This window comes from Chenopodium album, chromosome 27 (assembly GCF_948465745.1).
Source record: "Chenopodium album chromosome 27, dcCheAlbu1.1, whole genome shotgun sequence".
Lineage (NCBI taxonomy): Eukaryota > Viridiplantae > Streptophyta > Magnoliopsida > Caryophyllales > Amaranthaceae > Chenopodium > Chenopodium album.
The window spans coordinates 18514968-18530009 of NC_137860.1; the positions used below are offsets into that span (position 1 = coordinate 18514968).

At 39.4% G+C, this 15042-nt stretch overlaps 1 long non-coding RNA gene and 1 other non-coding gene across 2 annotated transcripts; both read left to right on the forward strand.

The window, feature by feature from the left end:
* Nucleotides 1–1105: 1105 nt before the first annotated feature.
* LOC145621092 (uncharacterized) lies at nucleotides 1106–3074 on the forward strand. The gene is made up of 4 exons (XR_014108348.1): nucleotides 1106–1336; nucleotides 2195–2361; nucleotides 2448–2563; nucleotides 3062–3074. It is a non-coding gene; the product is annotated as an uncharacterized LOC145621092 (long non-coding RNA).
* Nucleotides 3075–11292: 8218 nt separating this feature from the next.
* On the forward strand, nucleotides 11293–11398 carry LOC145621836 (small nucleolar RNA R71). The gene has a single exon (XR_014108630.1). It is a non-coding gene; the product is annotated as a small nucleolar RNA R71 (small nucleolar RNA).
* Nucleotides 11399–15042: the final 3644 nt, after the last annotated feature.

Here is a 15042-nt window from a genome sequence, read left to right on the forward strand (position 1 = left end):
AACATCAGGAAACATCATCAGCAACAAGAATCGTTAGAATAACAGCAGAGCAGATAGATAGGGAACATAGTAAGTCATCATCAGAGAAACAACAGATAAAACATCACATAGACATCAGATCAGACTAAGGACATGGAGGCTAAGAAGGATAGATGCTAAATGAACCACTAGCAAGGAGGAAGACATGCAAACCACAACCAACCTAAACCAACTCCCCCAAGCTAGAAATGAGCTACTCCTCCCCCAAGCTAAACCCAACCATAGGGCAAACATGAAACACAATCATAAAGCATGCATACGGAGAGGGGTAGCCAACATGGCTCACTCGGCACTAAAGTAGGGGTAGAACTAGGACTCTCCCCACCCATAGAAACAACCTCCTTCCCTTTAGCCCTACCTAACCTCCTAAGGGCATCAGCAGCAAAATACTCAAACCAATCATCCAAAACAGGGGGGCCAGAACGACCCCACCTTCCCTCAGTCTCAGGGGAAGGGAAAGGAGCAGGGTTAGCTGGATCATAAGTCCAGTCACACCCTCCCGGCCTCTTGTAATCATAATCCCCTCTAGAGGTCCCACGAATGGCACTATGTGCCACATGTGGGCCCTCCCAATAGGGATAGCAGAGACGGGGCCCCACCGCCTTGTCAAAAGGCTCCCACTGTGGGATAGGGCCCTCTTGGACCGGGGAGGTACGGTTAGTTCACATAAGGCTCAATATCCCCCCTAGAAACATCACTAGTAGAAAAATTGAAAAAGGCAACGCTCAATGGCCACCGGTTTTTGTAAACCGGTGGCTTAATTAAGTGGCGGGATAAGGCAAAGAACAATTGCCACCGGTTCAACCAAACCCGTGGCAAAAATTGGAAAGGCCACCGGTTTGAACCTGTGGCAATAATGAGTTAAAAAAAAACCCCCCCAAACCCTACCTTAGCTTTTCCTCTCATCATCAGCCGCATATTCCTTCTCTCTCCTCTCCCCTCTCCTCTTTCTCTCTCCTGCTCTCCCCTCTCTTCTCTGTTCTCATCTCATTCGTTCTCATCTTCTTCGATCTCCTTCTCATCTCCTTCTTCTTCTCATCTTCTTCTCATCTCCTTCTTTGATCTCCTTCGTCTCCTTCTCCTCTCTCCTCATCCAAAACCCTAAGCCCCTTTCTTCTCCCTCGAACTCCCCTCTCTCTCCATTGAAGCGTAGATCTGTTCTCTCTCCATTAAAGCCAGGGTTCGTTAATCAATCGTCGTCGTTCGTCCTCCATCGCAAGCGGCGTCGGTCAATTATTTAAACCATGCATGCATCAACGAACCACCGCTGCCCTCCTTCGATAATCGGAAATTTGAGGTTATTGTTTCTGGGTCCATTAGCTTTGTGTTTTGGTTCAATTATTCATGTTAAATTGCCTTTGTTTTGGTTAAGAATTTTAATTTAAGATCTCGACATTATTCGCAATGGTACTCCTCTCAATCTCTCTCTTTTCAATTATCGCTAATAATCCTAGTTTAAATTAATTTATTGTGTATGAATCCGATTTAGTCAATAAGTTTTTGGTTTAATTGCTTGATTGTTTGTTTTAGTTTATTGTGAAATTTGCAGTTTAATCACTCCAAATCAGTAATAATTTTTGTGCTTTTTGTTTTTTTTGATCTGATGAGAAGTCGATTTTTCCATTTTAATGCTGATTATTAACTTAATTTTCTGGTTTTTGAGGTTTTTGAGGTTGTGAGCAATTGTTGTCTAGGGTTTATCAAACATCTGTTTGTAATCTGTAATCTTTGTTGGCTTTAGAGGTTGAAATCAATTGTTATCTAGGGTTTATGAAACATCTGTTTGTAATCTGTAAATTTTGACAGTCAGTTTAGTTCAATTGATTTGGATTGTTGCTGTCACACTCTGATTTAATAAAATTGTACATTACATATTAATTTTTAGCATATTTAAACAATATTGTATTGTATGCATCATTATATTTATTAAAAAAGGTTGGGGAGTTGGTTCATATACTGGTATTTACCATGAGTGAGTTGAATGCTTGAGATGGTGTATAATGTCAAAACTTGAGGGTGTGAAAGTTACATTTTTAGGTTTGTTTGTTTTAATTGTTGTATTTATTAGGTTTATATATTCGTGTAGAATGTGCGATGATTATGCTCAGCTTTTGCTTAGCAAATTTTTGACTTATCCTGGTGTTTATGTAAACAGGCCAAGAGAACCAAGAAGGTTGGTATTGTCGGGAAATACGGTGAGTACATGTAATCTTATTGTATGTCAATTATTTTATATTGCATCAAGTAATACTCAAATTATGATCATAATAAGGGAATTTAGTGCTGATTGTGTAGTAATCACGCACAGGCGGCAACATGAAGGTGAGTATGCATTCATTACTATCTTCAATTCAGTGCGGTACAATACATGAAATTTTAACTTAAGCTATTCATTTCACAAGAGACAGATAACATGGGTTCAAAAATAAGAGCTGCAAAATTAGCTGCGTGATCAAGAGAAGAATCTGAACTCAAAAGGCAAAGACAAGAAGCGAGGGAGGCAGCCCGAATGGCCCTTATAAAGGTCAGTTCAACTTTCATATATAACCTTCAGAAGTTAATATGGTTTTTTTTTTTTTTTTTTTTTTTTTTTTTTTTTTTTTTAATTTTTATTGTTATACTACACTCTAGTATTATGAAATTTCGGATTCTTAGGATCAAAATTGATATTTAATGAATAAAGATTATTTTAAGGTGAAGGGAACTAGTCATTGCATCTGCTATCTTTTTTATTTTTTCGCTTTTGCTTTGTCGCTCATATGAATGTTGGACTTGTTTATTTGGGCCGAGAAATGCGACTCATGTGAGTCTTTTTTTCATTTTTTTTTACCAGCTCTTACATTGTTCATTGGTTTTTATAGTCTTATAGAGGCATATCAGCCGGGGAGGGTATGTTCTGTGTGCTAGGAAAAATTAATTAGAGGCATATCACATAAATGTGTGTAACATAGTCATTCTTTGTGATTATTATTTATCAATAATGCTGGAGTAGTGAAGCTTTTGGGGTTATTTGGATCTGCAGGGGCATCCAGCTGGAACTTGATCTTGTGGACCCAGAAGATCAGCTTACTGAGATGTCACTGGAAGACGGGATAGAGCAGCGGCTGCCTCGCAAGGCTGCTGCTGCTGCAGCTACTGCCTCTGCCTCACAAGGCTGCTGTTGTTCTGCTATGCTACTGTTTTTTTTTTAAGTTTTTTTGGACCAAAATTGTAATGTTACAGCCTTTTTTAATGAAAATATGTAAGTATATATATATGTTAGTGCTTATATATCAATTTATGTGGAAAAAATGCAAAAAAAATTTTTTTAATTTTTTTATTTTTTTGGGCCATTTTTGCCACCGGTTTTGAGCAGAACCGGTGCCAAAAACCCCTTTAAAAAAAGCGGGAATGGGTTTTTGCCACCGGTTAACCGGTGGTAATAATTACCACCGGTTAACCAGTGGCAATAATCATTTTTGCCACCGGTTTTGAACCGGTGGCCTTTCTTGGGGTTATTGCCACCCCCCAAATGACCACCGGTTCAAAACCGGTGGCTTAGGGGGGTTTTGAACCGGTGGCTAAGTGGTTTTTTCGCCTAGTGCATGATAGTCATACACCCTCCTAGCATGATAATCATAGCTACCCTCCAAACAACCATTCCCCATAGAAGAGGAAGAAGACAGAGCAAAAGTAAGGGCATCAATCTTTTCATGCAAGCTAGACAAGTCATGAAAGGAAGGAGATGAAGGAGAAAGAGGAGTAGGAGAAGAAGTACTAGGGTTACCTCCCTTAGATGATGAGGCCTTAGACCTGGGATGAGCATTTCCCGAAGAAGGCATGGAAACCCGACGAAAAGAACTTGGAATATCTCTCTTGGGCGGCTTCCAAGGGTAGGATGAATTTTTGTCTCTCACCATCGACCCTTTGTAGGGGATAAGGCACCAATCGGTAGTCCTCGACACTTTCCAAATGAACAAATCGTCCATGATGGTGCGCTTAATGAACTTTTGGTTGATCAAGGCAAACGTGCCCAACAAGCAAGATGAAGACTTCTCTCTTGGGTCCTTAGTCTCCTTAAGATCCCCAATCTTGGATGCATACTTTTTGTTAAGCGACAACACAATGATGGTAATCATACCCCCTATTTGTATGCTCCCCGAGAGAAAGAAGCCGTCCCTAATGTCGATGAAACGGTCGAGCAAGTGCCTTGCAAAGTCGATCACCTCCACTTCATCATCCTTGGGTCGACTAGCCAACCATAGCCAACTTAATTGTTCTTGAGACATGGCTCCAAGATATTCCTTGGAGAAAAATGCATAAGGATGCGGCTAAAATAGCGCATCGCACCATGGACTATTGAGGCCGACTTTGAAGATTGAGCACAATAAGCGTCTTCAATAGAAATGCTATCCCACCAATCATCCTCATCGTACTTATGGTCGTGATGAAGAGTTTCATAGGCCGGATAAATCAAAGGCACTCCCTCGATGGGCTCCGGAAAATGGAACATCTTGTTTAGGAATGAAAGGGGAATAGAATAATCGTCATTGAACACTTGGAAAGATAGTGTTGGACATTCATTGTCGTTACTACTCTTGTGCACATCGAGCGATGATAGAAATTCATATGTGAGCCTTACAAAGGTGGGAGCATTAAGATCAATGAATTGCTCAAGGCCCAAATTCCTTTCTAACAATCGAACATCATCGTCGATCCCTAGAAGAGTAGTGGTGTCAGGATCATAAAATCTCGTAGAATATAATTTCCTTGATGATAGACTCTCGAATCGGTCCCAATGCTTTTGGACCGTGAACTTGATGCCGTATATTTCTTTGATAGTGGAAGGTGGATCAATAATTCTTCTTGAATTTGTAACCTTGGTGCGCTTTGCTTGCCTTGAACCACCCATCTACAAAATAATGGACAAAGAGAATGGTTTTAAAAATAGGAATAGTATGCCAAAAATCAATCATGAATATGGGGAAAAATAAAGTGTACAATATTCCATGAGTTAAGCAAAAATTCAATAGAGGTGAATAATGCATAATCAAAGCATCATAATTGACACAAATATTACCCCAAATCACAATTAATAAAAGCAACAATATACCATACTACCAACAACCATTATCTCCATTATCACCATCAACATCAACAAAATACCCTAAAACTAATCATATGAAAATCCAACAAGATTCATGCCAAAATTCATAATATGCTAAAATAATATCATCATCATAATTAAATTTCACAAAACCAACATCAACATTTCCATAGTCATCAACATAAGAACAAGTAGTGGTAGTAATGGTGGTGAGAGTGAGGGTAGTACTAGTCATGCTCAAATTCTCATGAGGTATAAAAATTGAAACTTTATCACATAAAACATGCAATTATACTCTCAATTGATAGGAAATCACAAGATTTAAGCAAGGAAAACACTACTACTCATAAACATCTCCAACAATCATACCAACAAGTTCCAATTGAAAAGTACCCAAAATTTTCAAACTAGGAGTGAGAAAATTACCTTTAATGATGTAGAATGAAGACTTGGGTAACAAAGTAGTGAGAATTATGGAGATTTTGATGTAGAAAGATGAAAAACAATATGATGAAGATGAAGTATAACTATGAGCAACCCCAATAGATCTAAGAAGGAAGTAGAATGAAGTAGGAGAGAGAGAGAGAGAAGGAAAATCGGGTTAAAAGAGGAGGGAAAACAAACCCCTCGTACACCCAGCTAGGTGCGGCCGCACATAGGAGATGTGTGCCCGCACAAAGCTCGTGTGCGGCCGCACATAGCTGATGTGCGGGCACACACAAACTGGAGCTTATTTCCGAGTTTCTTCCTCCCTCATCTTGTGCGCACACCCCTATGATGGTCATGGGGAACCATGTAGGCAGTAGCTATACTTCATATTAGAGAGTGAAAAAACATGAAAATCATGAAAATAAACACAAGTACTCACCATCCTCCATACTTACCCACTTTTCCAACTTAAGAATTGGGACAAGTTTACCTCAAAATTGGCATCAAAATTGTTGGAAATCAACTCAAACCAACCTACAACATCAAACACAACAAGATTAAACCATAAAAACACCATCAAAACACAAAGAAAAATCAAAAGAAAAAGGAAGAAAAAGTTAGAAAACACGGGTTGCCTCCCGTGAAGCGCTTATTTTAGAGTCTTAAGCTAGACATCCTCCACCTCTTTCAAGGTGGATCATAGAGAGTCATATCATGGATGACCCCCACAAATACTTCATCATAATACCGCTTGAGCCTATGTCCGTTGACCTTAAAAGTCCTCGAGAAATCCAAAGGACAAATTTCAATAGAGCCATTTGAGAACACCTCTTGAACAACAAAAGGACCGGTCCAACGAGACATCAATTTTCCGGGGAAAAGCCTCATTTTGGAATTGAAAAGGAGCACCTTATCTCCCGGAACAAACTCTTTCTTCTCAATGAGCTTATCATGCACCTCCTTAGTTCTAGCTTTATACAAGCTAGCACAATCATACGCATCCAACCGAAGCTCATCTAACTCATGTAGGTCCAACCAATGTTGCTCACCTGCACTAGCTAAATCAAAATTGATCTTCTTAATAGCCCAATGAGTGCGGTGCTCTAGCTCAACCGGAAGGTGACAAGACTTCCCATAAACCAAGCGATAAGGAGTGGTACCAATAGGAGTCTTGAAAGCCGTTCTATATGCCCACAAGGCATCATCAAGCTTGTTTGCCCAATCTCTCCTACTCCTTGCAACCGTCTTCTCAAGAATCAACTTAATTTGACGATTTGATACCTCAACTTGCCTATTGGTTTGAGGATGATAAGGAAGACCAAATCTTTAGTTCACTCCATGCTTCTTCAACATCTTCTGGAAAGCATAGTGCACAAAATGGGAGCCATTATCACTTATAACCGCTTTGGGGATGCCAAACCTAGGGAATATTATCTTTTTGAACAATTTCATCACCACTTTATGGTCATTGGTTGGAGAAGCAATGGCTTCCACCCACTTTGACACATAATCAACGGCAACAAGAATATATTGATTCCCATAAGAAGATGGAAAAGGACCCATAAAATCTATACCCCAAACATCAAATATTTCCAACTCAAGTATTGGTTGTTGGGGCATCTCATTCCTTCTTGAAATATTCCCGGTCCTTTGGCATTGATCACAACTTTTGACATACTCCCAAGCATTCTTGAAGAGTTTAGGCCACCATAATCCACATTGAAGCACCTTAGAGGCCGTTCTTGAAACACCCATATGACCACCACTAGGATCCGAGTGGCACATCTTCAAAACATTTGGTATTTCCTCATTTGGCACACACCGGCGCAACAATCCATCCACAACTCTTTTGTACAAGATTGGCTCATCCCAAACATAGTGCCTAGCTTCTCTCTTGAGCTTCCTCCTTTGATTGTTGGAAAAGGAAGGAGGGAACTCCCCACAAGCAAGAAAATTCACCAAATCGGCAAACCAAGGGAGCTCCTTCACATTGATAACATATAATGAATCATCCAACATCCGGTCCTCTATAGGAGACCCATCATCTTGAACTTGAAAATCCTCAAGTTTAGACAAATGATCCGCAACAAAATTTTCCGCACCTTTTTTATCCCGGATCTCAAGATCAAAAGATTGAAGCTCAAGGACCCAACGAATCAACCTCGGTTTGGATTCCTTTTTTCCAAAGAGATACTTCAAAGCCGCATGATCGGTGAAGACTATAGTCTTAGACCCCAACAAATAACAACGAAATTTCTCAAAACAATGAACAATAGCCAAGAATTCCTTTTCCGTTGTTGTGTAATTTCTTTGAGCACCATTGAGGGTCTTTGACATATAATAGATGACATGGAGCTTTTTGTCGATTCTTTGACCCAACACACCTCCTATGGCCGTATCACTTGCATCACACATAAGCTCAAATGGCAAATCCCATCTAGGGGCTTGGACAATAGGAGTAGAAGTCAAAGCTTTCTTCAATCTATTAAAAGCTTCCAAACAAGCATCATCAAAGACAAAATCAACATCTTTTTGGAGAAGATCATTTAAGGGCTGAGCAATGAGAGAAAAGTCTTTGATAAACCTTCTATAAAATCCGGCATGACCCAAAAATGATCTTACCCCTTTCACATTGACCGGAGGGGGCAACTTCTCTATCACCTCAATCTTAGCTTTGTCAACTTCAATGCCTTTATGAGAAATCTTATGGCCTAGAACAATACCTTCTTCCACCATAAAGTGGCATTTTTCCCAATTTAGCACCAAATTGACCTTTTCACATCTCTCAAGGCATTTTTCAAGATTTTTGAGGCAATCCTCAAATGAAACACCTCCCACGGAAAAATCATCCATGAAAACTTCCATTTCCTCTTCAAGCATGTCCCCAAAAATGCTCATCATACACCTTTGAAAGGTCGCCGGAGCATTACACAATCCAAAGGGCATTCTTCTATATGCAAAAGTACCATAGGGTCATGTGAAGGTTGTCTTTTCTTGATCCTCGGGATGAATAAGAATTTTAAAGAATCCCGAATATCCATCAAGGAAGCAATAGAATTTGTGCCTAGTCAACCTTTCAAGCATTTGGTCAATAAAAGGGAGAGGGAAGTGATCCTTTTTGGTTGATGTGTTTAGACGTCTATAGTCTATACACATCCTCCAATCGGTGACCGTTCTAGTTGGAATGAGCTCACCTTTCTCATTCTCAACTACGGTCATACCCCCCTTTTTAGGAACGACATGCACGGGGGAGACCCGCCTTGAGCTTAAGATGGGGAATATGATACCCGCATCCAAAAGCTTGGTGATCTCTTTCTTAACTACTTCTCCCATTTGGGGATGTAGCTTCCTTTGTCGTTCAATAGAAGGTAGGGTGCCCTCCTCAAGTGTTATGTGGTGTGTACACAAGGCGGGGCTTATGCCTTTAAGATCATCAATTGTGTACCCCAAAGCACCTTGGTGCTTTCTCAAAACACCACATAACGCTTGACTTTGGCTCTCACTCAAGGATGCATTAACAATAACGGGATATGTAGAATTAGGGCTTAAGAATTCATACCTAAGGTGTGATGGTAGAGGTTTTAACTCTACCATGGGAACACCTTTACCTTCTTTGGTTGAGGCCACTTGCAAAGCATCTTGACTTGATATCCCCATACAAGTTTCTTCTTCACTCCCTATATTGCCTCCATCAAGCAAATCTTCATACAATTGCACTTCCTTGGTTGGGATACCTATCTTTTCCTTATTCAACAAGACACACTCAAGAGGATCATTAGATGTGAGTAAGTGCTCATGCATGGAATTCACAATATTATCAAGCACTTCAACTCTCATGCAATTCTCTAAAGAAGAAGAGGGATATTTCATTCCTTCATTCAAATCAAATTCAAATACCTCCTCTCCAATCTTAAGAGAAATCTTAGCACTTTTAACATCTATCATAGCCCTCGATGTAGCAAGGAAAGGTCTACCTAAGATGATTGTAGCATCCTCATCCATGTCCAACACTACAAAATCAACCGGAATAACAAATTTCCCAACCCTTAAAGGCACATCTTCTACCTTTCCCTTAGGAATCTTGATCGACCTATCGGCTAATTGCAAAGTAATCTTGGAAGGTAGAAGTTCTCCTAAACCTAATCTTTGATAAACTGAATATGGCATAAGGCTAACACTACCTCCTAAGTCACATAAGGCATTATCAATTTGGGTCTTGTTAATGGCACAAGGGATGGAAATTTTCGGGATCCTTCAACTTAGGAGGCATCTTGTTCATGATAATTGCACTACAATGCTCGGTAAGGCTAATGGTCTCCATCATATCACAAGTCCTTTTTCCACTCAAAATCTCCTTAAGGAACTTAGCATAGTTTGGCATTTGTTCAACAACATCGGTGAAAATAAGAGTTAGATGAAGTTGCTTAAGCATCTCTACAAATTTCCCAAATTGCTCATCCAACTTATATCTATTATATCTTTGGGGATAGGGAAGCCTTGGTTTGCAAACCTCTTTCTCTTTCTCTTTCTCTATCACCTTCTCTACTTGTTCCTCATCAACATTTTCACTCAAAGGACATTCATCACCTTCAACTTCAATGAGATTCTTACTAGTGCTCTCACTAGCAACACTCTTCTTAGGCTCACCTCCCTCAAGGACCTTACCACTTCTAGTAACAATGGCATCCATAGGGTTCCTAGAATCTAGGCTAGGTGGAGTCAAAGAAGAAGAGTTTGCATATTCCTTGAACACACTAGTCAATTGAGAAAGTTTTTCACTCAAATCCTTGTTATATGCCAACATGTAATTAAACTTCTCTTCATTCAAAACCATACACATTTCCAAAGTTTTGGCTTGTTTCTCAATGACACTTTCCAAAAATTCCCTAGAAGAAAATGATTGATCATAGGAATTATCATTTGAACTTTGAGCATTTGGAACTAAATCAATTGGGGAACCATCTTGAAAATTTGCTTGAAAATATCCCCTAGTTTGATTATTCCAATTACCCCTAGTTTGATTTTGGCTTCTTTGTTGACCATGGTTATCATAACCTTGATTATGATCCCCATGTCTATGGCCATGACCATGACCATTACAACCATGATGGTTATAGTTAACATGAATCCCTTGGTATCCATGATTTCTACAACCTCCATTTTGGTTATAATCATCATGATTCATATGATAATTCCTATTTCCAACATTCCTTTGAACATCAATTCTAGGTGCACAAGCATGATTATTGATATAATTCACGTGTTCCATTTCATTTCCATCACATTCACTACAAGAAACATTTGGGCACATAGAAGCATTGTGATCATTCATTCCACATAATTCACATGGCCAACATTCCACAATCATGAAATAAGAAGAAAGATTGGAGTTAGAGTGAGAAGATGTACCTCTCCCCTTAATTTGGGAGGGAAGAATTGGAGCTTGGGAAGGGGGCTTCTCAAGCTTTTCTTTGAGAGACATAACTTCTTTCCCCAAATCCGCAATCAAAGTAGTCAAATCATTGATGGCACTAAGTTGTTCGATTGAGTAGCCCTTGCTTGTTGGTTCTCTCTCCGCTTCTTGCCAATTCATGTAATGACGAACCACTTCATCAATTGCATCAACCACTTCTTCTTCCGTTTTGTTCATGATTGGGCCTCCGGCTCCGGCATCCAAACTTGCTCTCCCATGAGAACTCAACCCACCAAAGAAGATATGTAAGATTTGATAGGTAGGAATCCCATGGTGTGGACACTCCCTTTGATAATCCTTAAATCTTTCCCATGCTTCATAGAGACTTTCATTTGCCTTTTGCTTGAACCCTTGAATCAAAGCTCTTGCCTCCGCCGTCTTCTTTTGAGGATAGAAACGGAACAAGAAAGCTTTGGTTACATCATCCCAAGTTCTCAAAGAATTGGGCTTCACTTCCTTATCTAGCCATTCCAAAGATCTTCCTATGAGAGAGAAAGAGAACAACTTAAGGCGGATAATCTCTTGAGATACTCCATTGACCTTGATTGTGTTACAATATTTTTCAAACTCCTTAAGATGGTTCAATGGGCTCTCGTTCTTTTCCCCACTATATTGTCTCCTCTCAATTAGGGTGATCATTGCCGGCCGAATTTCAAAGTCATTTGCCGGTGTTGTAGGTGGAGCTATGCCGCTCTCATACCTATATGCACCGGGCACTCCAAGTTCCTTCAAGGCAACTCTTGAAATACCTCCCATGGCTTGGGATCTATACACACAAAACTCAAAGAAAATATTAGTAGCACGACTACAAGTGTAGCCTAAAGTGTAAAATCTTTTTGTATTTTGCAAATAGAATGGAATAGACTCAACAACAACATGCACTCAAAGCACCATTCCCCGGCAACGGCGCCATTTTGATGGGATGAAGAACGGTAGGTCGTTGGGCTACCACCCCACCCAATCAAACAAAATTTGTAACTCAACTAACCCCTATAAAGTGTAGTGGTAAGTCAAGGTCGAACCCAAAGGAATGGAGGTCGAATGCACGATGCCTAAGTCAAGCTATTCCGAAATCTAGTAGGGGTTTATGGTAGAAACTAGAACTAAACTAGGCAATGCAAAAAGCTAGTACTAATTGAATGCTAAGGCACTAGGGGAATGGATCCACATGCATCAACGATGAGGTTCAATCAACTTGGGGAATTAACCAATCAAGTCAAGTAATGTGAGGGAAAACCGAAATTGCAACCAAGAGAGTACATCAAGCTATTCTCCTAGAGGTCTAATTAGCGTCAACTACATCAAACACTAGCTAGGAAACATCACAAGATATCTCAATCGAGAAAATGTAAGCCACAAATCAATGGTCCGTATCAATGTGAACTCACAATGCAATCTAGTGTGAATAACAAGGGTGATCAAGCTTAATCAAGCACACACATGCACAAAATCAATCAACCAATTTAATCACATTATCAACTCAATCAATTTCCCCCAAATTAATCTCAATTCATCATCAATACATGCTTCACCACTACCCTACCCTAGCAAATAAACTACTCACAATCCATGAAGAACATCAAAATCAAAGCTAAACTAATCATCATTCCCAAATTCATCAATTGAAATCAAATTGAAACCAACAAATTCAATCAAAATCAATCAAACTATCAATTAACCAAATCCAACAACAATACTAATGAAATCAAACATTAAATTGCATTAAAGAGTAAAGAATCCTTACAAACTTGATAGAAATCAAGTCAAATGAAGCAATCTTCAATCATCAATCATCAAACCCACACTTTCTCTCTCTAAAAATGCTAAGAACTAGTGTTTTTCTCTCTCTAGAATCTAATCTAATCTAATTCTTCCTTAATGAAGATCTAATTCTCTCCCTATAAAAGGAAAGAAATAACTATCAAATACAAAGAGGAAGTTGGGAATGTCGTCCAAAAATAGACCGACGCCGGTGCGGGTGCTCGGAGGAGAGAGAATGGTGCGCACGGGAGCACACCCAGACAGGTGTGCCCGCACGCACCTGGTGTGCGGCCGCACTCGACAGATGTGCGGCTACACACTCCTCGAGTGCGACCGCACTCGACAGATGTGCGGCTGCACACTCCTCGAGTGCGCCCGCACAAGGCTGCTGCTTATCCTCTTCTTCTTCGTCCTAGCTCATGCGGTGCACACATCCTAGATGATGGTGATGGAGGACAAAGTAGGCAGGAACTTCCTTGAATTTCTTGAAGGGTATAAGCCATGAGGAAGGCATATACAAGACCTTGAAGCATGCTCCTTAGACCTCCCTTTGACTTGAGACTTCTTGCACAAGCTTTAGGCATGAAAATCAATGGAAAACTATGGAGAGGAAGCTCGGGAATCCTTGGACAATCAATCACAACCTACAATCAAAGGATAAAAAGCAAGTAAAAGGTAAAAAATAGCAAGTAAACTAGAAAATGCATAAAATAGAGAAACTAACTACAAAAAGCATAAAATGAAGAAAACTAGAATAAAACTAAGGAAAACTAAAGAAAAGAGAGATAAAACGAAATAGAATTCATCCAAAAAGGGACCAAATGAGTGCCATAAATGTCATTCATCACTTCCTCCGTTAATGGTTATTTGCAACAAAAGGGTATTATTTGTGAGATATAAAATATTCCTTTGTTGCAAATAACCATTAACGGAGGAAGTATAAAGTATTGTTAGGAAAGATAAACGATAAAAAAGATGTATAAGTGGGGTTGGTAGAAAATAATAATAAAATATTCGTAAAAGTGTGGTTAGTGTGAGAGATAAATTATAAAATAACAATGGACCTTGCCAAAATTAGTAGTGTTGCAATTATTAGGAAATGACCGAAAATGAAAAGTGTTGCATTTAGTACAAAACGGAGGGAGTAGTTTAAGAAAATATATGATATTCACAAAATTTAAGAAAATTTATAGGGTCGGACTGAAAAGAGATTTTTTTTTTATAATACTAGTTATGGACTCCACGCTTGATTGGCAAAACGTGATAGAAGCCCTAAAAATTATATACAACCACAACTCCCTTAAATAATTTTTCGCCTCTAACTCCTAAAGTATTTTGCTCACCCCTAAAGATTATGCTCATTATCAAATAATTTGTTGACCTATTAAAAATCAAAAAGTACAAACATCTTGCCCCTAAATAGTATACTTAGATGGGCTTTATTAATTGTTCTCATAATATTCAAAGTCGTAAGTTAACTTTTGTGGTACCTTAATTACATATGATGGTGAAACTTACTACTCCGTAATAGTTTTGTTTAGGGTAATTTTACCCCTCCATGTGGCCCAATCAGAGGGTGACACGTGTCAGCCTTGGGATGGTCCAAAGTGGACCTATCCCTGTGTGACACGTGTCATTCCGGATATTTGGGGAAAAAGTCGGCCTTCAGGCCCAAATCCCGAGAAAGCCGTAAAACGGCGCAGCCCATCTCTGATTAGGGTTCTGTCACCTAATCAGAGGCATAAATTCCAATGACCCTATAAATAGGGAGATTCCCCTCTTTTGGAGGGCACGTTTTTCCATTCACTACAAACTGTCCCTTTGATAGAGACAACTGAGCTAGAAAACCTAGCAGATCCCCACCTAAATTTCCGCACCTTTTTCTCTCCTTCAAGTTACTAACTTGAGCGTTGGAGGCGGAGCACCACCCAAACGGTGTCTCCGTTGATTTTGCAGGTACAGAAGCCCTCCAGACCAGTCTTCGAGTTGTAACTCTCCCAAGGGACAAAAACACCCAAAACAAGTTTCATCAATAATAACATAATCCTAAAACAGACACCAAGAAATGACACATGTCACTTCATGGTGCTGTTCTTTTCCCTCCAAAACCACTTTTTAAAATTATTTTTTTATTTTCTATTTTTATTTTTTTATTCATCAAATCTTCATCATATATACTTACCATATTCAATATTATTAAAATATAACCTTCTGATTTGATCACTATATTTTTTTCAAAAAATAAAAAAGATTT